The following is a 27659-nucleotide window of genomic DNA, read 5'->3' as shown; positions in this document are numbered from 1 at the left end:
CCTGCTTGGGATTCTCTCTCTCTCTCTCTCTCTCTCTCTCTCTCTCTCCCTCTCTCTGCCCCTCCTCTGCTCATGCTTTTCTCTCTCTCTCTCTCTTTCAAAATAAACGTTTAAAAAATAAAAATTTTGTTAGAAGTGCCCTTACAAAATATATCTCCATATTTTTGTGTTTATGAAACTTATTTCTCTCACATCAGTATTCCTGGGGATCTACCATGAAAGCATTTCATTTTCTGTGGAAATATTATGGCATCACAGATAATGCCATGGAAGCAAACGTGGGTTTAATTGTCAATGGAAAGAGCCCATTTAACCGGTACCAAATCAAGTGAAATAACTTGATTTCACATGAAACCAAGTGAAATAACTAAAATTTTTTAATAGGATGAGATTTCCGATTATCTTAGTATTTTTCTTTTTCCTTTTAGTCTTCCTATTTAAACATCTGAATCTAATTTATCTCATTTAGATTAAAACGATGCAAAAGTTGAGCACAACAATTCATTTTCAGGGGTGCCTGGCTGGCTCAGCTGGCAGAGCACATGTGTCTTGATCTTGAGGTTGTAGGTTTGAGCCCCACTTTGGGTGTAGAGATTACTTAAAAATAAAATTAAAATAAATTTCATTTTCATAATAAATCAAAGTCTGATGAATAATTGAAAGGATAGATTCATATCTGCTTTAGTTTCTTTCTAGAACATATTCATTTGGTGCTTAGCTACTCTTGGATTATAAAACCTGAAAGTGTATGTGATACTATGTTTATATATCCTCAATATTTTTGGAAATAGAAAGATAAAAAAAAGGAAAATATGTTAATGACATTATTGCTTTTTCTTATTCATCCATTATAAAAACATTTGCTAAAGAATTAAAATATACCAAATTCTACATTAGGTGAATAGTAAAGACTAAGTGACAAACAAAGCAGTTACTATCCTGGTATAAATTTTTTGTCTGACTAAAGCATCAAGATCAAGGTATTGTGAGAATAAATCATAAAGTATTAAAGAAGTAGGGAAGCAAGCGTGCATAACTTCTCCCAAATGGAAAAAAAAAAAAAGCAACCAAAATTCCAGGTAAAACAGAAGAACAAGAAATTGCACGGTCTGAATAGGAAGCAAAGTGTAATATGGTGTGATTTCAAAATGTTAGGGAATGGAGAGCTCAATTGTCACATAGCAGGTGCTCAATAACCTTTGATGAATGAGAAAACTAACTCATATAATAAAGAAAAATGTACTTGACCTGCATTTTGGACTCATTTTTTTTGGGTTGCACAAGAACCGTAAAGTTAGTCTAGTCATTGGAAAGAGTATGCAGCAAAATATATAATTGGTTTTGCGATAACAATATTTACATAGTACAAGCAATACAGGTAGTGTCTGATGTAAAAACTTTTGAATGAACCTTCAAAGACAGTGTGGAAGATAAACGTCAATCACTGAAGAGCATGAACATGTGATCCGTCTTGAAAATGTTAAACTTTCTAGGCCAAGATTCAATTAATTCCTGTCCCAGCTACTTGTATATATGTCCATACATATGTGACAGATGTTTAGAATTGGAAGGGGGGAATGTGAAGAACTGAAAGAAATGAATAGGTATTATAATATTCAGCTTACAAAGTTTTAACTTATAGAACTAAACATATAGAATTGAAAAAAAATTACTCTATAGTTGATGATTATTTTACCAAGGAGATGTTACTGATTTTAAAATATGTACTTAAATAATTTTAATAAAATAAAGGTGAATTGAACAAATTTCAGAAAATACAGAAAAATGTATAGAAAAAACATAATTCAGTTCTTAATCTCCTGTGTAAGATTACTATTGCTAACTTTTGAGTTTGTTTTCTAACACTTAAGTACATGAATATATTTGGTTCCCAAACTTGTAATTGTGCTTGTGTATTATTTTCCTCAGCACACAAATTATATCAAATAGTACCTCAAAATGTTTTTTCTGTTATTTTGCATTTTAATGGCAATTTAATATTTGTTATAGTATGGGCAGATTCATTTAACTATTATTCTTTTTTTTTTATTTATTTTTATTTTTTTTATTTTTTTTATTTTTTCAACGTTTATTTATTTTTGGGACAGAGAGAGAGCATGAACGGGGGAGGGGCAGAGAGAGAGGGAGACACAGAATCGGAAACAGGCTCCAGGCTCTGAGCCATCAGCCCAGAGCCCGACGCGGGGCTGGAACTCACGGACCGCGAGATCTTGACCTGGCTGAAGTCAGACGCTTAACCGACTGCGCCACCCAGGCGCCCCTAACTATTATTCTTTAGAACATTAAGGCTTTGGAATAATAATTATTTTATCATTCGTTCTACAAAAGTCAGCATACCTGTGTCCGTGATTATTGTCTTTACTTACAATTAGTCAAAGTTATCTCTTATTGTGTATTCTGTAAGTTATGGAGAGGAAACCACTTCCAATGAATGGGAACAACATGGCTTGAATTCTTGCCAAAATTTTCTTTATCCATCTGTAAGTCTCCTTTTCCTTTAAATGTGTACCATTCGGGAGCGCCTGGGTGGCTCAGTCGCTTGAGCCTCCAACTTCTTCGGCTCAGGTCATGATCTCACGGTTTATTAGTTCGAGCCCCGCGTTGGGCTCTGTGCTGACAGCTCAGAGCCTGGAGCCTGCTTCAGAATCTGTGTCTCCCTCTCTCTCTGACCCTCCCCCACTCACACTCTGTCTCTCTCTCCTTCAAAAATAAATAAAATTATAAATAAATAAATAAATAAATAAATAAATAAATAAAATAAATGTGTACCATTCAACACATACACGCACATTTGAGATACTAACATTGGCCATGAAGACTTTGGCCCAAATCAATTTGCCAGATGATTATATGTGTAAATGTTAAATACTGCAGTGACAAGGCAATGTTATACGTTGCATTGACAGTTAATACACTTCCCATAGGAGAAAGGTATATTTTCACATCAAACCATCAGTGTCCTTTTGGAAAACTGCTTTACATAAATTCCACTCATGTTTAGATTATATTATTAGCAGTTTATAATCAGATACTGTTTTGTTTCTGGTACATGAGTCGTAGCCCTTAAACACACAATGTTATGGTTTATATAACTTGCAACTCTCATGGATCCCCCAGCAATGTCTATCTTAGTCTGGGATACAAAGGGAGTGATAAATTCAAAAACACTGGTAGCTTCCACATGAGGGTTTTATAATGAAAAGGATCCTTAGTTTTACAGCTAAGGCAATGAATGCCTCGCTTTTTTACTCATTCCATTATTTTTTAAAGTATTTAAATGGCTTAAGTGTTTAGTTTAAGAAATTGTAAAAACGGAGTAAAACTCTGCAGATATTAGAAGTATCCTATTTTACAGTTAATCAAAAGGTCAGGAGGCCTTTTGTACTAAACAAGTCTCATCAGAGTAGTTCATTAACACAATTAGACAAAATGCATTCTCAATTTCAGCTATCTGTTCATTTTAAGGCACTTTCTGCCTTGCTTAATCAAATTAAACATGGGAGACTTTTCTTGGCTACATAATCAACATGTAAATTAAAATGCACAGGGATCTCCAAAGAATAAAAAAAAAGAAGTTAATTATTTAATCGTTTTTTTCCCCCTCTATGTATTGGGTTGAGAACGTTTAATTAAAAGAGAAAAAGAAAAGTAAGTAAATATATCTCTAACATATGTTTATTTCTCTTCTATGGAAATGTGACTCTAATTAATATTAAAATGACAACAATAGAATATTGAATTTAATGTTTTAATAGTAAGGATTTATACTAATCAAAAATTGTCATTTTATTTGGAAAACTTAATTGATGGAGATATAATGTGTTTTCAGAAAATGCGGAAGAGAGTTTTAAATACTATTTTCCTTTTATAAACAAGTGGCCATACATTTTTCAAATAGTTTACCTTTGTAAAAACTGAAAATATTGCTGAGGATCAAAGAGACAAACTGAGAATCCATTTGACATTTTATTAAGAAAGTTCAGGAATAGTTCATTTGGACTTTAATTTGCCATCCTCTGAGGTTTATGATGGAGCGAGTACAAAGTGTGATTATTGATTCTCCATCTCTGCAATTTCTATCCGTAGAAGATTATTGTGAATAAATTCACTTTCCAGCTTGATTTTTCTGACTTCTCAGTATTTTCTGCCTATTTTCAAAATGTTAAAATGTTGAGTTCAGACAAATGCTAGTAATCTCTGGCTTCCCTTTTAGTTTGCATAATCCTGCATAATATAAACTTTGTTTTTACATGAGAAGCTCTTAGGCCGTATATTTCTTGATTGTGACTGCTCTGATCTGAATCAGTGCAAAGTCACTTAATATTCACTTAGAGATGCATTCGGTTATCTCTCACTTAAAGATCATATTGTTGGGGCGCCTGGGTGGCGCAGTCGGTTAAGCGTCCGACTTCAGCCAGGTCACGATCTCACGGTCCGTGAGTTCGAGCCCCGCGTCAGGCTCTGGGCTGATGGCTCAGAGCCTGGAGCCTGTTTCCGATTCTGTGTCTCCCTCTCTCTCTGCCCCTCCCCCGTTCATGCTCTGTCTCTCTCTGTCCCAAAAATAAATAAACGTTGAAAAAAAAATTAAAAAAAAAAAAAAAGATCATATTGTTAACTTCAGAGCTGTCAACCAGCTACAAAACCAGTAGCAGGTTTTATCCAAATTTTTTTTAAGTTATTTATTTTGAGAGAGACAGAGACAGCACGAGTGGGGGAGGGATAGAGAGAGACGGAGAGAATCCCAAGGAGGTTCCGCACCACTAGGGCAGAGCCTGGCATGGGGCTTGAACTCAAGAAACTATGAAATCATGACCTGAGCCAAAACCAGCAGTTGGACACTTAACTGACTGAGCCACCCAAGCGCCCACCCTTTTAAAAAAAAAAAAAAAATTAATGTTTATTTATTTTGAGAGAGAGTGCGCTCATGAGCACATGAGTTGGGGAGGTGCAGACAGAAGGGGAGGGGCAGACAGAAAGGGAGAGAGAGAATTCCAGGAAGGCTCCATGCTGTCAGCACAGAGCCTGACACAGGGCTAGATCTCACAACCCTGAGATCATGACCTGAACTGAAGTCAAGGGTCAGACACTTAACCAACTGAGCCACCTGGGTACCCCAAATACCAAGTTCTACACCAGTGATTCAGAAATGTTCTGAAACACCCCCTACAGTTTTGTACTGTATAAAACTCATGTATTACTTCTCAGGAAGTAGTTCTGAAACACCCCCTACAGTTTTGTACTGTATAAACCTCATGTACTACTTCTCAGGAAGATATGATAATGTACTGATAGGTGGAAAGTTCACTTATCTGCATGCTGTATGTATTTTGACAATGGGACATTTTGAGTGCTCTTCCATACTAGCAAATCAGGGCCCCAAGTAACATTAATTCAATGACCAGTTGAGAAATGTGTGTGACTTGCTGTTCTGGGTAGATGATATATAAACATAAATAAGACCTAATCTTATCCTTGAATAACTTATAATTAAGAGAGAAAAACAAAATCACGCCTTTTGAGATGGGGAGGACTCAAAAGGTCTTAGACCTTTTTGAAACTGAGTAATATTGGCTACCAAGGTAAAAGATAAACATAATGGCATGCAAATTTTAGGCGATGGCGTTCCTAAAAGATAACTCAATTGTATAGTTAAAAAGCATATATCATGTGTTTCTATTTCTATACATACATATTTATCCTTGTTTGTTTATAATTAATTCATATAATGAGAATCCTATTTGTGGAAAGATTACACAGTACAATTATGTAACTAAATGTGTATGTATGTGTGTGTGTGTATATATATATATATATATATATATATATATATAATTTAACAAACACATATACTTATATGTTATTTATTTCCAATAACAGCCCTATGATTTATATATGATTTTTTTTAATGTTGATTTTTGGGAAAGAGACAGAGTGGGGGAGGGGCAGACAGAGAGAGAGACACGGAATCTGAAGCAGGCTCCATGCTCTGAGCTGTCAGCACAGAACCTGATATGGGGCTCGAACCCATGAAGTGTGGGATCATGACCTGGGCCGAAGTCGGATGCTCAATCGACTGAGCTACCCAGGTGCTCCCTACATATGATTTTCATTTCCACTATACAGGTAATAAAGTAGAAGTCCAAAGAGTTTAAGTGAGTTACTTGCACAAGGTTGCATAGCTAATAAATGGGAGAACTGGGAATTGAACATCAGTAGTCTGGGAATAAAATAGAGGAAAGTCTTATGTAATAGAATAAGAAAAAAAATTCCTATCTTGCAGGTGAGGGGAGTCATTAACTGCTTCTAAGCAAAGAAGTGTCAAGCATCCAGAAGTAGTTCAGAATTTCAGGGTAACTTGCTATGAAAAGATGGATTTCTTCAGTCCTGTATATAGATAACACAGTCACAATGATCTTATTCGAGCATTAATTTTTTTTTAACTTGGGAAGTGATTTTTGGAGTGGAAAATCAATTATTATTTAAAAAATATTTTTAAAAAAGACCAAACAGTAAAGAGCCTGGCAATGACATGTGATTTCAGTAGAATTAAGAGAGCGTATGTGACTCTTTCTGGAAGAATTTAAGAGAGAAGAAAATGCCCTAGACAGTGTTGTGAAAGTTCACATTAACGTTGAAGTATTGTAGGCTTTTTTGTTGTTCGTCATTTGCACTTATAAATATTCATGAATTTCTCTAATTACACGCAAAACTAGCAGGCACCAGGAAAAATACTTTGTACTTTTGTTGATTGAATAAGTTAGAAAGTGCTAGATTAGAAAGAGCAGGCACTTCTCAATCGTTATTTATGCAGTCCATGCCAACAAATATATTTATATAATGTTTTGACTGACAGGACCTTTCCTTTTGTTCTTTCCATTTTTTAAAATTAACTAAGGAGAAATCTAAAGAAGGAAAAATGTGCCTGGTGGTAATCTGGACCTCTAAATTTTTAGATCCACTGGCTAAGGAGTCAATTACTAAAAGTTTCCAATTGTATGGGAATCATATCAAAGCCATGGCTTTGTATTATTTACCCAAATAAACAACATTCTTTAGAAGCAAACAGGCAGTTTAACTAATGAAAAATGTAAATTCCAGCTTTGTGTGTTATCCATGAATGCTCTGATACCACAATTGTGATTTTAAAGTGTTTCCCTACTGTGAAAAGCGTCTTCGGCAATGATGTTGGATGTTGACTGCTGAATGTCAGAAATAATGATCTAGCTGCACTGTAATCTTTGCTGAATGAGTTCTATTATGTGTCACATTTAGAAGAGTATTTGTGTTGTTGAATGATTTTCAACTAATTATCGAGTACTGCTTGCATTTTATACAATATAATAATCGCTCAAAAAGTCTACTCTTAATACTGCTAAGTCCAATTTTATACATCATATTTGAAAAGTAAACTAAAATTGTCATATTTACCAGAATCCATATATATATTTATATATATATATGTGTGTGTGTGTGTGTGTGTGTGTGTGTGTGTGTATATGTATCATTATTGCAATATGGGCACAACATAAATGTTTTCCTTGCTTTCAAAAGAATGCAATTCAGATTCACTAGTAACAGCATTTTATTTGTGATTGTGTTATTTTCATATAAAAAAATAAGTGTAAGTAATATGAAGTAGGAAGGATTTCTTTAGAACATCTTGGCTACTCCACTGCCCCTCTCTGCCAGGCCAACTGGTTTATTTAGACTGTGGTCCATTCACAGATCAGCTCGCTCTAAGCCTTCATAAAAAGTTCTGATTATATTTGCTTAACATTGTTTAACATTTTGGGCGGGGATATAAGTACTGAAATAAGCTTGATTTTCTTTTAACTTTCTGTTAAAAATAAACCAATTATATTGTTTGAGAGCTCAAATTATAGGGAATGTTTATCGTCTTCTTGGATGGTCGGCATTTTAAAAGATGCCGGGTCGTTACCATTTTAAAAACTGGTCAAAAAATGAAGGAAAGAAATTAAGCATTGACACATGTTTATCTGAGAACAGGGAACACAGTTGTGTGTGATTTTTTTCTTTCATGTGCCTACAAACCTAACATATGTATTAATCAAAAAAAAAAAAAATAGTAGCAGTTAATGGGGGAAATGATGTTAGAGTTGTACCTATGAGTCTTGGAGAGGTAGACTATGAGAAAGATGTAAATGTTTTGGTTTGGACTTATTCAACATGAAAGTGTAAACTGATGATAAAAATAAGAATAGTCATTGCAAAAAGTATTTCCTGCATTCCAGGAAATAGATGATGCAATGAAAACGTCACCCCGTGGGCTCCTCTTACTACACCTCTGCTGCCTTGTGGGAAAATGCCTTTCAATTACTTCTGGGAATCCAAAGGTTATATACTATAAGCAATCACAAATCAGTCCGTTCCACTGTTACCCCATTCTTTCTTTCCACTTAGGGGACCCACTGCCAAAGTCCACTCTTCATGCCAACACTTGAAGAAGCCTCAATATTGACACCAACAAACAAGAGAAAGATCAAGGGCTCCATCTCTGGGCACATGTAAATGTCCCAGTGATACTTGAATGTCAGGGATGGGCAGTGAGAGGTACCGTATGTGTGCAAAACTGGGGTAAAGGACATGTACTCTGCATTGTTACTTGAACTGCTGTGGTAGCTCTACTTGTGTTAAGAAACCCACAGATTCTCCTTTTCATGATGCCATCAGTCGTGGTTTTCTAAATCATGTACGAAGAGAAATGGATACTTGTAAGTGTGTGTGTGTGTATGTGACAGAGACAGAGAGAAACAGAGACAGAGACAGAAAGAGACTGAGAGAGATACAGAAAGGTAGTTAATGAAAGGGTGTGTGTTTGTATTTGGTGTAAGTGGTTTATGGGAGGGTAGAATCCAAAGAAAGGAAGGAAATGTAGTGTTTACCTCGCAAGTACCTTAACCAAATCATTGGATTAATCAAAATTTTCACTTTGCAACAGATCATCTTTGAGACCTGGGAGAGAATACCACAAGAAGTCTATTAGTAAAGGCAAAGGAGTAGAAGATGATCCATACTTGAGGTTCAGGAAATACTGAAATTCGATTTATGCCAGATGTGTATATATTATGCAAACTAATGCCACTTTGCAGTTCTGAGGGAGGCCAAACTATCCATTTTTCATTACACCAGGGATTATGGTTACATAAACTGTATTTTTTGACTTTAGGAAGAAGCAGGACTACCATCATTCTGATAAACCACAGATACTTCAAACACACAAACACACACTGAGTTATCTTTGTTTACCTGCTATAATCAATGATACTCAACAGTTCTTAGTTCTTCCCTGACGACAACTTTTGGTTTCTAATCTGCTTCTAATATGAAAAAATAGTCTATTTAAAATTCAAATTATGTATACCTATGTATTTTAGAAGGATAATAAGTATATTTGTTGAACTATCATAAACTTCCAACACAAGTCAAAAATGCCACCTCACTATTCACAGTTACACTCACACTTAATATCAAAAAAACAAGGATACTGAAATGCACAATTCTGGGACCTTCTAATTAAAGGTCAATGTAGGGATATGCAAATACAATCTCCCTTACAGATTATTCTTGGAACAATTATCATTCATTTGACCTCAAGATATCGTCTTTCTAGTCATACAATAACAAACACATTGTTCCAAACAGTGAACTTATTTATTTACCTGTTGGTAGACTCTGGGATTATAGACGATTTATTGAATTCTTCACTTTCAGTAAGATGCTTGGTATCCTGGAAATATAGTAAAAGTCTGAAACTACGCATTGGTTTATGCAACAATGTACCCAAAAATAGCTTTTATATATTTAATTGTAATTAGCTATGTAAAACAACTAAGTTATATATGATGATAGTTATAAAATACTTCTTACTAAGCTTTAGTGTTGAGTGAAATCTAACTTTTAGGAAAATGGTACAACCACATTTTTAAATATTTTACAGTTTTGTGTACTTTGGAAATAGAAGAACTTGACTGATTAAAGCTGAAAGGTAGAGAATTTAAATTTTACTCTATTTTGCATATTTCACTCTCTTAACATATTTCCCATAAGTGTAATAGACTGTTATTTATATATTTAAAGTAAAACTTCCACATTTACAATTTATCATGTAGTGATTAATTATAATAAACAATAATCTTATTTTGGGACTATTTTAAGAGTATTGTTGATAATGGGATATGTGTAAATCAAGGGATAAGACACACTTTTATATCAACGGAAGGGTAAAATCTAAGCATGAGTTTTTTTCCTCAATGGAAAAGTTACAAGGCTTAGGGGATGAAATATAAAATTTGAAATGAAAAAAAAAAAATACCAATCTGGAAAATGCATGAGAATAATAAGAGAAGGAAAGCTTTAATATTACATTATCCAAGTTTAGGAAGAGAATAATGCACATAAGTTTGTCAGAAATTTCTTCTAAAAGTTCAACATTTAAAAGTAGTTTTCATCTAGCTCTAGAAAGCTTATGATGACTGCATCAAAAAGTAATATCCTGGGGGCGCCTGGGTGGCTCAGTCGGTTGGGCGTCCGACTTCAGCTCAGGTCACTATCTCGCGGTCCGTGAGTTGGAGCCCTGCGTGGGACTCTGGGCTGATGGCTCAGAGCCTGGAGCCTGTTTCCGATTCTCTGTCTCCCTCTCTCTGCCCCTCCCCCGTTCATGCTGTGTCTCTCTCTGTCTCAAAAATAAATAAACGTTAAAAAAAATTAAAAAAAAAGTAATATCTGGGGCGCCTGGGTGGCGCAGTCGGTTAAGCGTCCGACTTCAGCTCAGGTCACTATCTCGCGGTCCGTGAGTTGGAGCCCTGCGTGGGACTCTGGGCTGATGGCTCAGAGCCTGGAGCCTGTTTCCGATTCTGTGTCTCCCTCTCTCTGCCCCTCCCCCGTTCATGCTCTGTCTCTCTCTGTCCCAAAAATAAATAAACGTTGAAAAAAAATTAAAAAAAAAAGTAATATCCTGGCCCACATTTATAGAATATAAATTTACCCATATTCAATAGCACAAGTTACAACACACACGTCCACATATGTGGGCAAATATACACACCCACACCCACACCCCATACTGGGCATTTATTGTATACCAGAAATCTTACCCAATCATTCACAAACACTTAGTCTATGAATTCACTGGCACCTCTCATCCTTGGTGTCTCTACTTTCCTCTCCTTTTAACTCCATTCTGTCTTCACAGGTCATTACACAATGCTCCTCTCTCATTATTGCGATTGCCTTATTTCACAGGAACCACCTGGGAAAAACCTAACTCTGGCTTACTCTGTTTAATTTGTTGGTTGAAGGTGATGGAGAAAGAAACAGACTAAAGCAGCATAAACCCATAATCTTTACCCTTAAGTTAGTCCTAACTATAACTCCAGTTATTTTATCCGTTTGATAACTTTAATTATCATATACATGTTTATGATTCTCAAAGCTGCATTTTCCAATGATATTGGTTGATTGATTTTTTTTTCCTTTTGCTACCTGCTAGACATCCCTACTTTGAATGTTTATTTATTTATTTGGGTTGAGAGAGAGTAAGCAGGGGAGGGGCAGAGAGAGAAGGAGAGATCATGAACTGAGCCAAAATCAAGAGTCAGATGTTGAACTGACTGAGCCACCCAGGCATCCCTTGACATCTCTACTTTGATTTTCCATAGTCATATCATAGTAGCATAATTAAAACAAATATCATACTTTATTTAGGTACTTCATCAGTTGTTAGTGGTCAGGAGAGTAAAAACAGTAGTTCCAGCATGGCTATTGAATAGTTAGGCTTTTATTTACAGTATAAAGCATCTATAAGACAGAACACTTGAATATACCTCCAGATACTCAAGTTCCAAGCATAACATTGCCAGATTAAAAAAAGTAAAATAGAAACAAAAAAAGATAACAACAAAAAGATTCCAAATAAAACAAGTGTAGCTTTGATTGAATTGAAGGAATGAATATTTACCTTTAAAATTTTCAGGTTCTAGTTATTTAAGTCCCAAGAAAAACAAAATCTAAATATCATAAAAGAAACATTCTTTCGTTTAGGGGTATTCTATTAATCAAATATTTAGCCTTCAATTAGCAGGTAAAAAGGAAAAAAATCAGCTAAGTAGACTGCATTATTTTGACTTTTATGTGGTAATGATCTGAAAATTATTGCTGGTAGTTAATTTTTTGATTTGACATTATTTAAAACAAAACAAAACAAGAAAATCTAGGGGCACCTGGGTGGCTCAGTTAGTTAAGCGTCAGACTTTGGCTCAGGTCATGATCTCAGGGTTCATGGGTTCGAGCCCTGGCTCAGGCTCTGTTCTGATACCTGGGAACCTGGAGCCTGTTTCAGATTCTGTCTCCCTCTCTGTCTCTGCCCCCACCCGCCTGCTTGTGCTCTGTCTCTCTCTCTCTCAAAAACAAATATTAAAAATAAATTAATTAATTTTAAAATATTTAACTCTAAATTCATCACAATGATATGTGGGAGAATCACAAGCATCTATTCAAACTGGTACACTGACACAAGTTTGAAGAGTAGCTAGAAACAAATTGCATACAACACCCATCTCCATGCCCATCACCCACTTTCCCCTCCCCCCACCCCCCATCTACCCTCAGTTCGTTCTCAGTATTAAGAGTTTCTTATGGTTTGACACCCTCCCTCTCTGTAACTTTTTTTTTCCCCTTCCCCTCCCCCATGGTCTTCTGTTAAGTTTCTCAGGATCCACCTAAGAGTGAAAACATGGTATCTGTCTTTGTCTTTATGACTTATTTCACTTAGCATAATATCCTCCAGTTCCATCCACGTTGCTACAAAGGGCCACATTTCATTCTTTCTCATTGTCTCATAGTATTCCATTGTGTATATAAACCACAATTTATTTATCCATTCGTCAGTTGATGGACATTTAGGCTCTTTCCATAATTTGGTTATTGTTGAAAGTGCTGCTACAAACATTGGGGTACAAGTGCCCCTATGCATCAGCACTCCTGTATCCCTTGAGTAAATTCCTAGCAGTGCTACTGCTGGGTCACAGGGTAGTTCTATTTTAATTGTTTTTTTTTTTAATTTTTCTTACTTATTTTTTAACTTAAAAAAATTTACTTATTATTGAGAGACAGAGAGAGACAGAGCATGAGCATGGAAGGGGCAGAGAGAGGAGGAGACACAGAGTCCGAACCAGGCTCCAGGCTCACAGAGCCCAACATGAGGCTCGAACTCATGAACCACGAGATCATGACCTGAGTCTAAATTGGACGGTTAACCAACTGAGCCACCCAGGTGCCCCTATTTTTAATTTTTTGAGGAACCTCCACACTGCTTTCCAGAGCAGCTGCACCAGTTTGCTTTCCCACCAGCAGTGAAAGAGGGTTTCCATTTCTTCACATCCTCATCAGCATCTATAGTTTCTTGATTTGTTCGTTTTAGCCACTCTGACCAGCGTGAGGTGGTATCTCATTGTGGTTTTGATTTGTATTTCCCTGATGATGAGTGATGTTGAGCATCTTTTCATGTGTCTGTTGGCCATCTGGATGTCTTCTTTGGAAAAATGTCTATTCATGTTTTCTGTCCATTTCTTCAATGGATTATTTGTTTTTTGGGTGTGGAGTTTGGTGAGTTCTTTATAGATTTTAGATACTAGCCCTTTATCCCATATGTCATTTGCAAACATCTTTTCCCATTCCATTGGTTGCCTTTTAGTTTTGTTGATTGTTTCCTTTGCAGTGCAGAAACTTTTTATCTTGATGAGGTCCCAATAATTCATTTTTACTTTTACTTCCCTTGCCTTTGGAGATGTGTCGAGCAAGAAATTGCTGCAGCTGAAGTCAAAGAGGTTTTTTCCTGCTTTCTCCTCTAGGGTTCTGACAGTTTCCTGTCTCACCTGCAGGTCCTTCATCCATTTTTTTATTTTTGTGTATGGTGTAAGAAATTGGTCTAGTTTCATTTTTCTGCATGCTGCTTTCCAGTTCTCCCAGCACCATTTGTTAAAGAGACTGTCTTTTTTCATTGGATACTCTTTCCTGCTTTGTCAAAGATTAGTTGGCCATACTTTTGTTGGCCAACTTCTGGGGTCTCTATTCTATTCCATTGGTCTATGTGTCCATTTTTGTGCCAATACCATACTGTTTTGATGATTACAGCTTTATAGTAGAGGCTAATGTCTGGGATTGTGATGCCTCCTGCTTTGGTTTTCTTCTTCAATATTACTTTGGCTATTCGTGGTCTTTTGTGGTTCCATACAAATTTTAGGATTGCTCGTTCTACCTTTGAGAAGAATGCTGGTACAATTTTGATTGATATGGCATTGAATGTGTAGATTGTTTTGGATAGTATTGACATTTTAACAATATTTATTCGTCCAATCCATGAGCACGGGATGTTTTTCCATTTCTTTGTATCTTACTCACTTTCCTTTATAAGCTTTCTATAGTTTCCAGCATACAGATCTTTTGCATCTCTGGTTAGGTTTATTCCCAGGTATTGTATGATTCTTGGTGTAATTGTGAATGGGATCAGTTTCTTTATTTGTCTTTCTGTTGCTTCATTATTAGTGTATAAGAATGCAACTGATTTCTGGACATTAATTTTGTATCCTGCGACTTTGCTGAGTTCATGTATTAGTTCTAATAGACTTTTGGTGGAGTCTGTCAGGTTTTCCACATATACTATCATGTCATCTGCAAAAAGGGAAAGCTTGACTTCATCTTTCCGAATTTTGATGCCTTTGATTTCCTTTTGTTGTCTGATTGCTGATGCTAGAACTTCCAACACTATGTTAAACAAAGGCGGTGAGAGTGGACATCCTTGTCGTGTTCCTGATCTCAGGGGGAAAGCTCTCAGTTTTTCCCCATTGAGGATGATATTCGCTGTGGACTTTTCATAAATGGCTTTTATGATGTTTAAGTCTGTTCCATCTACCCTGACTTTCTTGAGGGTTTTTTTATTAATAAAGAGTGCTGAATTCTGTCAAATTCTTTTTCTGTGTTGCATGATAGGATCATATGGTTCTTATCTTTTCTTTTTTAATGTGGTGTATTACATTGATTGATTTGTGAATATTGAACCAGCACTGCAGCCCAGGAATGAATTCCACTTGATCATGGTGAATAATTCTTTTTATATACTGTTGAACTCGATTTACTAGTATCTTGTTGAGAATTTTTGCATACATATTCATCAGAGGTATTGGAAACCAATTTGACAATAAATTATATTTAAAAAATAAAATAAATAAAGTACGGTATAAAATGCCAAAAAAAAAAAAAAAAAAGAAACAAATGGGAAAGGATTGTGTTCATCTTCATGCTGACTAATCATATTCATAAGTCTGTCAGAATGTTAGGTTATGCAAAACCATGATCTATTAGTAATGACTTCAAAATAATTACACAGGGACGCCTGGGTGGCTCAGTCAGTTGAGTGTCTGAATTCAGCTCAGGTCATGATCTTGTGGTCTGTGGGTTTGAGCCCCATGTCAGGCTCTGCGCTGACAGCTCAGAACCTGGAGCTGCTTCGGATTCTGTATCTCCCTCTCTCTCTGCCCCTCCCCTGCTCATGCTCTGTCTCTCTCTCTGTCAAAAATAAATAAACGGGCGCCTGGGTGGCGCAGTCGGTTAAGCGTCTGACTTCAGCCAGGTCACGATCTCGCGGTCAGTGAGTTCGAGCCCCACGTCGGGCTCTGGGCTGATGGCTCAGAGTCTGGAGGCTGTTTCCGATTCTGTGTCTCCCTCTCTCTCTGCCCCTCCCCCGTTCATGCTCTGTCTCTCTCTGTTCCCAAAAAAATAAACGTTAAAAAAAAAAAATTAAAAAAAAAAAATAAATAAATAAATAAACATTTAAAATTTTTTTAAAAAATACATATATTTTCAAAAACTTCTGTTCTTTTATTTATTTTTTAATTTTCCAAAAAGCACAGTAGATATTTCTATTCTAACCTTACTGCATTGGTTGAGTGACATCATTTTATATAATTTGCTGGCCAATAGAAATTCTGTGAAGGTAAAAGAGGAAAGTTTACCGTTATTTTTTAATTTATTAAAAAAAATTAAGTTTATGTATTTATTTTGAGAGAGAGAGAACATGATCAGGGCAGGGCAGAGATGGAGAGAGAGAGAGAATCCCAAGCAAGCTCCGTGCTGTCAGCACAGAGCCTGATGCAGGGCTCGATCTCATGAGCCATGAGATCATGACCTAAGCCAAAATCAAGAGTTGGACACTTAACCAACTGAACCACCCTGCTGTCCCTAAAACCTTCCTTTATTTATTTTTTAATTCTAAAAATCCCACTGATCACCACTAATTCAAGTGAATATTTATGTCTTACCGAGTGGCCTATCTTTAACGTGCAAAGATGAAAGAAGAGACATTCTCTTAACTTCACCTTTAGAAGAAGAAACATTTTATTTCTGTCATTGGTTATGGAAAAGAACTATTGCTTAATGCTAAGCCTTGTAGTGCAGTCTTTGTCTTGGTTTGATCCAAATTACGTAGCAAAGCAGCTTTGCTCCTGGTAGTAGAGTTTACATATAGTTTATTATGTGAAATGTCACTTGAGAAAATAAAGTGTGCTTTAGACAAATATAATTATATGTGTTCTAGGTCAAATGTTCTTTCAGACAAAGGCACAATTCTTCGACATTTAATATGTAGCCAGGATAAATGGAGTTGAACCACAGCAGGGTGAGCCCGTGTGCACACATTAGAATGACTAGTCATTGGTAGCCTAAGTGCTTTATGTCAGCAATGGGAAAGCCATAGAATTCAGCCCAAACCAAAGCAACAAGTGAGTTAGAAAGGTTTTTGCTCTCAAGTGAAACCAATGACAATGAAGCTACAAATGCTTGTTATTTAATTTATTCCAGAGAGAAGGCCAAAAGGTATTATTTTCCTTTCTAATGGTCGGTGGAAAATTACTTATTTGTTCTGGTTTTATTGCTAATCAGCTGTTTGCAATCTTTTGATTAATCTGAATATTGTTATGAAAAGCTCTCTCTGCAAAATTCCTTCTATCTTTTGAGTAAATACTAAATTGGAAAACAGCAAAAAAAAAATTCCACACGTTGCTATTTTGCCCATTTTGGGGTATAAAAGAATTCAATGTTTGGTGGTTGCATAAAGTAGGTGAAATATGTCAATCCTGTTTCCAGTAAACAATCCACATAGTTTCCATGATACTTAATTTGAAATGTGAAAAACAAAACATAAAATAACAACATAAAAGAATGCCAGAAACATAATTGTCCAAAATAAAATGTTTACTTACTTTAAATACTTTCTAGAATCCCATGAGAAGAAACTGTAAAGATAGGGATTTTTGTAGTGTTGTTCAGTGCTGTGTCTTGGGGACCTAGATTGGTACCCAGTACAGGATAGATAATAATGAGAATTTTAAAAACAGACTGAATAAGTGGCCAAATAATGTGAATAAACTCGTTCTAAAATTAAATGAGACTATGAATTATTTCTTTTTTCTGTAAAATGCATTTGATGCTAACAATTAGCAGCCTGATATCACACCTTAAAATGGTAAATTAGAGCAGAGGAAACAAACACAGATACCATGTGTAATAGTTTGACCTTCTCTTGGTTACTAGAATAGAGAAGGAGATCAGATTTCACATGTTCCCCTTGTCATTGTACAGTTCTCAAAGACTCATCAGAATTTAAGAAAATCATTCAGGGGGCACCTGGGTGGCTCAGTCAGTTGAGCATCCGACTTTGACTCAGGTCATGGTCTTGTGGTTCGTGAGTTCGAGCCTTGCTTCAGGCTTTGTGCTGAGGTCTCAGAGCCTGGAGCCTGCTTCAGATTCTATGTCTCCCTCCTTCTCTCTGCCCCTCCTCTGCTCATACTCTGTTTCTCTCTCTCTCAAAAATAAATAAACATTTTAAAAATTTTTAATTAAGAAAAAAAATCCTTCAGACTTACTATCACGTGAATGCAACATATCGGGATCATTTTTCAAGTTCTTGATTAATTCAGGTATTTAATACGGGAAATAAAATCCAAGTTTTAGATGTGATTGTAGGAAAGCAATCATCAAAGAGTGGTGAGAAATTCTGAACTGTATTTATGTAGATCATAGAATCTTAGAATTGGAATCAGACAGGAAGTTAGAGGTCATTAATCTTATATATGAGAAAAAGATTCTTCAATTACAATACACACAATTACAATACATTCTCATTTATCTGGATTCCAAGTTACTTGAAAGCTCAACTCCCTAATTTACTTTCCCACTTGACTTTTATGCGAAAGAAAGAAATTACAAATAATAGGAAAGATAATTAATGCATTTAAAGATGACTCTGGGGTACTTCAAGACCCTGAAGTAGCTTTTCAGTCATCAGTAAAGATCCAATTATCTTTAGTATCAGTTTAGCTTTAACCCTTGACTTTGTTTCCAGGCTTGGAAACCCTACCTTATATGGATGCTCTAAGCTGTGAGACTTGCAAGGGAATGTGTGGGTGTTAGATAAATAGGGAAAAACAAAAACTAAAGTGATGCTGAAGGAAGGGAAGAGAGGCACTACAGAAAAGACAGTAAGCAGGGGGCACCTGGGTGGCTCAGTCGATTGAGCGTGGGACTCTTGACTGTGGCTCAGGTCATGATCCCATGGTTCAGGCACTGTCAGTGCAGAGCATGCTTGGGATTCTGTCTCTCCCTCTCTCTGCTCTTCCCTCCTCCCATGCTTTCTCTCTCTCTCTCTCTCTCTCTCTCTCTCTCTCAAAACTAAATTAATAAACTTAAAAAAAAAAAAAAAACAGTAAGCAAAACAGTGCTTGTGAGGAATCCAAGAGAGAAGTAAAGAGGGAAAGAAAACAAAATCTGAAGCAGATATGGCAGGAGACTAAAGAAGGGACTGGACAATTCTCCACTCTGGAGGTTACAATATAACACATTACTCTCAGATTCTCTTTCCATTCTCCGAGAGAATGTGTTATACAACTCCTAACTCACTTTCTTAGGCTTCCTTACAGTATTCCCCAATTACCATTGTAACCTTAAAAGTCTCCCTGTTCCTCAAAAGCTAACTTACCTAATGTAAGTATGCTGACTAACAGCCTGCTAGGACAGAATTCTGAGGGAACATCTCTTGGTCTGGTAATCACATTCCTGACGGGAGAAATGACAGCTTTTGCTTTAATCACTTCTAGTATCAGGAGCGCCTCCATGACCCAAAAGATCTTTTAAAAAACTTCTCCTAAAGGTTTTGTTCTCTTTCAGGTATTGACAAGTTTCGAACCTTACCTCTCTCTCTCTTTCCCACCCTTTCCTTTTCTTTTCACCTGTGCCTGTCCCAGCCACGCCCCCAACCGGTCCTGATTGTCCTCACATTCTTCCCGTTCCTTTTCTTCCCCCCATGCCCTCTTGCCAACTCGCTGCCCTCCTTCCCTTCTCCTGCTTTCTCAATTTATAAGTTGTTTAAATACAGTGCAAAAGTCTATACTAAACTATGCCACTGTGTTAAATGTTAGTTTAATGTCCACGTGTGTCACAATAATTATTCAGTACATGTAGTGAATGCATTCTTAAACAGTAATCATTACTACTTACTAAGAACAGGTAAAGCTATCAAGAGGGTCTCAAAACAGTATAACCTTTAACACATCAAAGCAATAAAAGAGTTTGTAGCTCAATTTATGAGGTTTCAAATCCCAACTCCTCGTTTTGAGAAAAGAGCCTTTTTGGGTAGTATTTTCTACCCTCAAAGGATTGACTATTGCTACTTCTATATTTCACTATTATTTGAATTGCCGCTATAAAATAGTGACTTCAAATGAATTGGAGTAGCATAGGCAATATGTTCTCTAATTTTTCTTGACTTAAATCATACTTATGGAGCTTACTTCCTGTAAGTCATTTCTAAATGTAACGCAGTAGAAAACAGTGAGAGCTTTGACCGTAGTTCAAACTCTGACTTGATAACCAATGTTGCCACTCACTACTTGGTGACCTTGACTTCATTTCCTTGACTAAAAGTTCTTCATCTGTAAAATTGGAACAACAAAACTGACTTTGCAGGGTTCCGAAGGGAGAAACTGAGGTTTTATGAAATGTTTTTTACATAATTTAACCTATTACATAGTGATCATGCATATAAACGCAGACAACAAGTTGTTACCATTGACTTCTTATTAAAATATAATATATAATATAATATAATTTGTTCTTATTGCTTGAAACTTGATTTATTTGTATTTTAATTTCATTTAAAAATTTTTCAATTTAAATGAAATATTGGGAGACTCCCCCAAATTACTGAAATTATTCGCAGATAATCTAAACCAAACAAAATACATGTTAATTTGTAATTTGTCCATTATTCATCTCTTTAAGCCTCTCCTTCCCCAGATTTCACCAATTGCCATTGAGTCAATAGGAATAATTTTCCTTGACATCATGGATGGCCCTTTATTTTCTTTTCTAATAGTGGTCCAGTTTAAAATGAACACAATTATATAAACATTTGTGCGTCATACTTTTTAAGACGGACATGCTAGGACCACAAAGCCATGAACATAAACACATAAAAAAATATTGGATAGTGGGACACCTGCATGGCTTAGTCAGTTAAGCATCTGACTTTTGGTTTCAGCTCAGGTCATGGTCTCACATTTTGTAAGTTTCAGCCCCACATCAGGCTCTGCACTGACGGTGTGGAACTTGCTTAGGCTTCTCTCTCCCTCTCTCTCTTCCCCTCCCCAGCTTGCTCTCTCTCTCCCTCTCTCTCTCTCTCTCTCTCTCTCTCTCTCTCTCAAAATAAATAAATACATTTGAAAAATTGTGTAGCAAGATTTCTTTAATCATTAAGGTTTTTTTCCAGTTTTTCATAAAACATCATTTATTGACTGCTTATGGTAAAAACATATTGAGCCATCCAGAGAAGGGATAGTTTCCACTTCCAAAGAATTCAAAATTAATGTGTGAGTCTGTTTCACAATGGACTGAATGTTAACAAGTGTTTGTTGAAGGATCAACATGTACAAAGAAACGTATTAAGTGTTATGGAAGATACAAACATTAAGACAACAGAATGCTTCTTTCTGAGAGTTTTGTGTAGTTAACAAGTCACTATATGTGAATCACCAGTATATCCAACACTGGTACTTTCAACAGCACTAATAGTGACGTCTAACATTATAACACTTAGGTTGTGCTAAACACACGTCTAGGTAGTTGTGGGTATTATCTCAATTGTATCACCTTAAAAATCCTTTCTGTTAAGTACTATTATTTTATTTTACAGATGAGGAATCTAAAATGCAGAGGTCAGACAACTTGTCCAATATCATATGGCGGCTAAGATTAGCAGCCCAGAGTTGAATGCGTGTAAGTAGACTCCAGACTCTCAACTCAATCACTATGATACAGTCCCTCTTTTAACTGATGCAGGGAAGAAAAGACATCTATACATGCCATAGCTAATACAAATGGAATTAGTTGTAGGCTCTAGGACATAGCATATGGATTGAACGTTGAATAATAAGCATGGTTCCAATGGGCTGAGATAAATCGGGGAGTTGGTTTGAGGATGGAATAGTTCTAATCTGAGGAGATTCTATGGACAGTGGTGTCACAGTAAGATGCTGTAGGAGCTGGTCTATAAACAGTGATGGGATGTTTGAATGGAGAAAAGCTCATATACAAGGGGAAAAGTGGAAATCAAAGCTGGAAGATGTGACTGTACAAATTCTACAGCAATGAGAACACTTTAAATCTCTTACAAGGATAAAGCTCTGAAAACATAGACCACCTGACAAGGTATGACAGCCTAAGCGTTGTGAGGCTTTGAAGAGGTCACCATAGCTGTCTGAACCCAAAGAACTATGACTCTCCAGTCTCTGAAATCCTGCTGAGTTTCAGGCAGCCAGGGACGGTTATGCTTAAATGACTGCATGAAATCATTCTTAACATATGGGGCTCTAAAGTGACGCCGCGTGTTGTCAAATACACCAGTTACAACTGTCTCCAAGAGCAAAGGTAAGAACATTATCCACCCCACACACTGTGGCTTCGTCCTCGTCCTGTCACCGTCAGGATCCATCCAGGAGCTACTGAACAAAATGGTTGACTTGAGTACCTTCATCCTTGAGAAGGTGAAGCAAAGGATGAAAATCACGTCTTCACGTGGAGCAGACAACGGAAAAGGAAAGTTTTGAGTTTCCATTTACACAAGTCTGTCTCATGCCCTTCTTGAGAGAGCAGCAAATGGTTTCATTGAAACTGACACATATTTAGTAGTCAAAAAGTAAAATGACACCTTTTAAAGAAGAAAAACAACCTCAGAAAAGTTTGGCAGAATGATGTCCTTGGCCTTCAAAAAAAAAAAAAAAAAAAAAAACACAAAGCCCAGACAGAAGTGCTACACGTTCCTCTGTTCTTTCTTTCCCTGTGTTCCGAGTTATTACTTGCTAAATCAATTGCAGCTGCTTACCTCGGTCCAGTGCATTTAAGCCCTTTCTTGGGGCCTCTGTAGCACCCTTTGAGAATTTCACCCATAACTCCTTACCAATTCCCTAAGCTGTCTTGACTTCTCTACCAGAAAATTGTTATTATATTTATAACAGCATTCGGAGAATATTTCACCAAGCTGCTAACGAAACTCACTTTCATACAACCAATGAATTATGCCTTAAATGTCTTCTTCTCTCTGCATGATGCCCTAGATTAATGCGCTATATAATGTTTGTAAATACAACCATGTTTCTTCTTTAAAAGTCATTAAGAGGGTTTTAATAAACATTGAAATGATCAATGTGCTCATTGGTTCCAGATAATGTTTATCAAATATTTAGGAAGAGGAAATAAAGTACTGTATGGCAAAAAACGCAATTCAAGTAAGTAGTTTTATTGGAAGAGATTTGCTTAAATAGGGATAGAATTTCAACACTAAGAGCTTTTTTAAATACAAATGGGAAAATGAGGTAAGAATTAGCTTAAGTAAAAGTTAATGCAACATTAGGTTTGCAAATTTAGTTGAACAAAGTTAGAAAATTTGAAGTTTATGTTACAAAGATAAATACAAATGGTATACTTTGGTTATGTGTGATCAACTCTGTGGATTTTACCTTTATTAGTACTATTTGTTAATGATGTTCTATATTATAAAACAGATGACCTAAAACATAATTTCTCCTGATTTTAAATCTGAAGGAGTCTACAGTCATAGAGAGGACACTTATACAACACAGGTCAAATTCAAAACTTACCCTAAGTTACACCTGTTTTCCCTTCATTAAATGAAGGAATACAGATACAGATACGGATGGAGGAAATTATCTATCTGTATGCATGAATGTATGTTTCTGTCCTTCTTGTCCTATCTAGCAGAAGTATTTCAAACTGCTATTAGAAATTTAAATTTTAGGGGCACCTGGGTGGCTCAGTCAATTAAACCTCCAACTTTGGCATGGGTCATGATCTCAAGGTTCGAGAGTTCGAGGCCTGCATTGGGCTGTCTGCTGTCAGCATGGAGCCCGCTTCAGATCATCTGTCCCCTTCTTTCTCTGACCCTTCCCTGCTCTCTCTCTCTGTCTCTCTCTCTCAAAAATAAATAAACTTATAAAAATATTTTTAAAAAATTAAAATTTAAACAATAGTAAAAATTAATGGCACATTTCATTTTTTCCCTTAATTCACCCTGCAAACAGAACAAAGGACAGAACACGTTTTGTTAAAGAATAACAGGGGTGCAGCTGTTGTCTGTGCTAAAACTGCACAGGAGAAGCAAAGAGACATTTGCGGGCCTGGAAACAATAATAGGATTATTATGTGCAGGATCACCTTTTACTATCTAAAAGTGCCCTAACATTTCCAATGTTCATAAAAATGCCTATGCTCCCAAGAGAACAGGAAGCTCTTTCAGACTCTACATGCTTCATGGCAACACCTATTCAAGTTTATTAGAAAAACTTGATTTAATCTCTATTCAATTTTCATTTTCAACTTTGTATCTTTTTTTTTTTCACCCCTTACAGTCAAAGGGAGTCAAAGTAAACTAGAATTTTTCTGACCTGGGACCTAAGTTTGTCTGTTGCACTCACATTTTATTTTCACACATTTTATAAGGCAGTTAAACTGGCATCCCACCATTAATTTCATCTACAATTTAGAATGTTTTTTTTTTTCTCCAGCAGTTCTGTTATTGTCACTGAAGAATAGGATTAGAGGGGATGTGGAGAACATGATTTACAAAGGAAATGTGTATGGTTAATATGAAGAAAACCACGATTTTTTTAAAAATATGAAATTAGCAGAAGAATAACATAAAATGGAACTCTTCATTTTAAGACTCGAAGATCTATGGGATTTTAATGAAATAAAGGTCCTGAGTGATGCCAGGAGAGAAAAATGAGAAAAACTGTATGAATCAGATATAGATATGTAGAAATCTTATATTTTAATATAGAAGGTCTTTAAAAAAATAAATTCTTACCGAATTTTCTGTGGTATAAATAGCTTGTCAGACAAATGTGTCATGGGAAATGACATACTTGAAAATATACATAGTGGTTAGGTCACATAAATTTGTGATTATTCTTTCACGTGAAAAATCATTATTTAAAATTATACTTATTTTCAACATCATTATATATTTTAAAAATAATTGGATTTTATGATACAAATTAACGCTGTTGGCATAATTTATTCTTTGAGTCATGGGCACTCTAATGGCCACATTCATTTGGGTTATTATTTGTGTTTCCTGTTTATATTGTACTAAAAACACCACTAAGCAGTCCTCTGCTTCTCTAACCTATTATAATGATTTGTGCTGCACAATACTGAGAAGCATCCACAAGATGAGTAAAGAACTGAAGAAAACCTCGCCTTTGCTAGAGAGCTACACATTTGCAATTATGTCAGGTTTGATACAATGCTGAAAACACCATACTGTTAGGCAGTTTTGCAACATAAAATGATGTGCAGTAGGAATTATTTCTTCCCTCCATGAAGGAAATGAGCAAGCCTTCTGTGCCTCCTATGTCTCAATCAGTAGAGTGCAGACAGGAGGTGACCTACCAAAAGTTCTTTGAACTATATCCCCATATCTACCTCTCAAAAGCCAAGGTCACGTTAAACAATTAAAAAGTCCACAAAGTACAGGAGAACCTTGGTTTGTGAGCATAATTCGTTCTGGAAACAAGCCTGTAATCCAAAGCACTCTCATATGTGAAAGCAAATTTCAAGAACCGTTGGCTCAGTTGTGATCATGTGCTACTTGGCATCATGTACTACTCGTATTGCAAGTATGTGTTAAAATGTATTAGAAATGTTTACCTATCTTGCGGAACACTCACAATTAAGCTACTCGCAATCCAAGGCTTCGGTCTACTCAGTTGAAGGGCCTATCTGAAAAGTGTGTTTTCCAAAACTCAAACCAGCAACCTTAGCTCAAGAGGGGCTTTGTGCAAGTTATTTAAACATTCTGAGCCTCAGTTTCCTCATTTTAAAGGCAGGGTTAATAAGATGTATTTGTACAACTTACAAGGGACAATCCATTGTAGGAGGTTATTCCATTGTCTGTCATATGCCAAATACTCAATAAGTGGTATATATGAGTTAGCATTGCCTTATTTCATTTACAAGGAAATACTATCAGGGGCACCTGTGTGGCTCAGTCGGTTGAGCGTCCGACTTCGGCTCAGGTCATGATCTCACGGTCCGTGAGTTCGAGCCCCGCGTCGGGCTCTGTGCTGACAGCTCAGAGCCTGGAGCCTGCTTCAGATTCTGTGTCTCCCTCTCTCTCTGCCCCTCCCCCGTTCATGCTCTGTCTCTCTCTATCTCAAAAATAAATAAAAATTTAAAAAAATAAAAAAAAATAAAAGGAAATACTATGATCTTCCCTATTGAGTTTGTGTGTATGTGTATACACCTATTTATAGTATGTATACTTAAGATTGCACACACACACACACACACACACACACACACTTACTATATCTTATTTAAGAGAGCACAAAGTGACTGCAAGATTTCGCTTTATTATTTGTTCTTATGTAAGCCAATAGGAGAGCATAACTTGCCCTAACAGGTCTCTGTCTATAAACGAATTTGTTAAAATTTAACTCAACCAAAATCAAAAGTTTTTTTTTTCTTTTTATATAGCTTGCTAAACATCCTTGATGACACAAATGACTCCACAAGATCAACTTTTACACTTACTCTAGAAATTAACATTATAAAAATTGCTACTCATACACAGCATTTTATCCTCAAAATAGTCAATGAATAATTGGTCAAGGTCAAGCTGAATTGGTAGAGTGAGGACAGGAACCCAAGTCCAAGTGTCTGTTTTATTTCTTATACCTCATCATTGGTCCATATTGCTGGGTCCCACTAACATAATGTCTTGTGTAAATACAGTGACAGTGATATGATCATCTCTGTGATACTCCTTTGCTACAGCTAGAAACAACTGACTTACCTATCATAGGAGCAAACATCACTGCTAACAGTTGGTATTAAGCTAAGGCTGGCTGGCAGGTCAGGTATGTCAAAGCCCTTAATGGAATGGAATCCCTAGGGGAATTTTGGTTGCATGTGTAATTTTCCACTTACACACAGCAGAATGGAAGATGCAATTTGTTTGCTTGATTTTTGCATCAGTCTTTTGGTTATTTTGAAATGAAGACATTGAATTAGAAATTTCTTTGGAAACAACTTCAATCTTTTATGAACATTACATGCATTTACCTTGGAAATGATTAAATGTTTATGCAAAGGCATTTCTTTTGTTTCCTACTTTCAACCTTAACAATTTTATTTTTTCTCTGACCGTCCATCATGACCTTCCTATATATTTTTTTCTCCAATTCATAATTATAGGTTCTGTTAACAGGCAACATGGAATATGGTAGAAAAAAATTTAATTTGTTGAACTGAATCAGCCTGAATTTTAAAAACTGATTTGGTCATATTTTCTTTTCAAATACACTATTTTTTTTTTTACAGTGGTTTTAGATTCACAGCAAAATTGCACAGAAAGTACACAGTTCCCTTATAACCCCTGCTCCCGTACAATGCATGGTGTCCCCAGATTTTTTTTTAATTTTTTAATGTTTATTTATTTTTGAGAGAGAGAGACAGAGTGTGGGGGGGGGGCGGGGAGCAGAGAGGGAGACACAGAATCCAAAGCAGGGTACCGGATCTGAGCTGTCAGCACAGCGCTCCATGCGGGGCTTGAACCCATGAACCGCGAGGTCATGACCTGAGCCAAAGTCGGACGCTTAAACGACTGAGCCACCCAGGCGCCCCATAAGTCTCCCCAGATATTAACATGTACATCAGAATGGTTCACTTGTTACAATTTGTGAACCTACATTACCAGATCATTACCATCCCAAATCCTTAATTTATGTGAGGATTCACTCACTTAAAGTTCACTACTGATTAAATTTCTTTAATAGATATAGGACTTTTCTGATTGTCTTTTATTAATGTGGCAAATTACGTCTTTCAAGTTATTAGTCCATTTCATTTAGGTTATCAAATTGGTGAGCATAGAGTTATTCATACTGCCCTTTTGTTATCCTTTTGACATCTATGAAATCTGTACTGTTTTTTTTTTTTTTTTTTTTCTCATTCATTTCTGGTGTTAGTAATTTGGGCCATTTTTTTTGTTT

The sequence above is a fragment of the Leopardus geoffroyi genome, chromosome B1 (assembly GCF_018350155.1).
Source record: "Leopardus geoffroyi isolate Oge1 chromosome B1, O.geoffroyi_Oge1_pat1.0, whole genome shotgun sequence".
Classification (NCBI taxonomy): Eukaryota; Metazoa; Chordata; class Mammalia; order Carnivora; family Felidae; genus Leopardus; species Leopardus geoffroyi.
The sequence above is the reverse complement of the archived record's forward strand: the minus strand, read 5'-3'. Positions refer to the sequence as shown.